A 765-nucleotide genomic window follows, 5' to 3' on the forward strand; every position below is an offset into this window, starting at 1 on the left:
CACTGTTACTTGCTTTAATGGCGGATGTGTGTCTACCTTTGAGTGCAGGTGAGGATAAGTTCGAGCTGCATTTAGTGCAGGTCGAGCTGGAGGCCGTGGAGAAGCAGATCCGCTACCTGGTGGAGAGGCAGACCCAGCTGAGAGAGCGGAGAGCCGCGCTGGAAACATCCCAGGCTGACGCTCACAAGTCCGAGGTAAGTATACAGCCCGCTGCTAACTCTCCCACCACCTCTACTCCATGTGTTTCTCTGCACAGGACCGGTGGACCCAGGACGCGATCTTCCCAGATGTACTTCACTCCAGCGCCGGGACACAATGCACCCTGGGTGCACCCCCCACGGAAGACGCGAGCCAGGCCCCGGGCGACGACCTCTCCCCCTCCGCCGCCTCCAGTCTTCGAGATCTCCACCCGGAACCGCTTCCCTCCCCTCCGCGAGACGGAACGCGACGCTGTGATCATCGGAGACTCCATCGTCCGGCACTACGCTCCCCTCCGCAAGACGGAACGCGACGCTGTGATCGTTGTAGACTCCATCGTCCGGCATGTCCGTGCTACATTAGCTGAAGGTAAAGTGCACACTCACTGTTTCCCTGGTGCTCGTGTTCTCGATGTTTCTGCGCAGATACCCATGATCCTGAAGGGTGACGAGAGCCCCGGAGCGGTCGTGCTTCACGCGGGGGCTAACGACACCAAGCTGCGGCAGACGGAGACACTGAAGAGGGACTTCAGGAGCCTGATCGAGACGGTGCGCCACACATCGCCAG

At 60.4% G+C, this 765-nt stretch overlaps 1 protein-coding gene across 1 annotated transcript in view; it reads left to right on the top strand.

Annotated features, from left to right (window-relative positions):
• The window catches only part of LOC107564395 (uncharacterized), a 20,672-nt gene extending 20,527 nt beyond the window's left edge, over positions 1-145 (top strand). Inside the window, exon 2 of the transcript XR_001606222.1 lies at positions 49-145. The gene's annotated coding sequence lies outside the window, so the exon portion shown is untranslated. The remainder of the gene's footprint in view (positions 1-48) is intronic.
• The last annotated feature ends 620 nt before the right edge of the window (positions 146-765 follow it).

The sequence above is a fragment of the Sinocyclocheilus grahami genome, unplaced genomic scaffold (assembly GCF_001515645.1).
Source record: "Sinocyclocheilus grahami isolate Dianchi unplaced genomic scaffold, SAMN03320097.WGS_v1.1 scaffold931.1, whole genome shotgun sequence".
In the NCBI taxonomy this organism is placed as follows: Eukaryota; Metazoa; Chordata; class Actinopteri; order Cypriniformes; family Cyprinidae; genus Sinocyclocheilus; species Sinocyclocheilus grahami.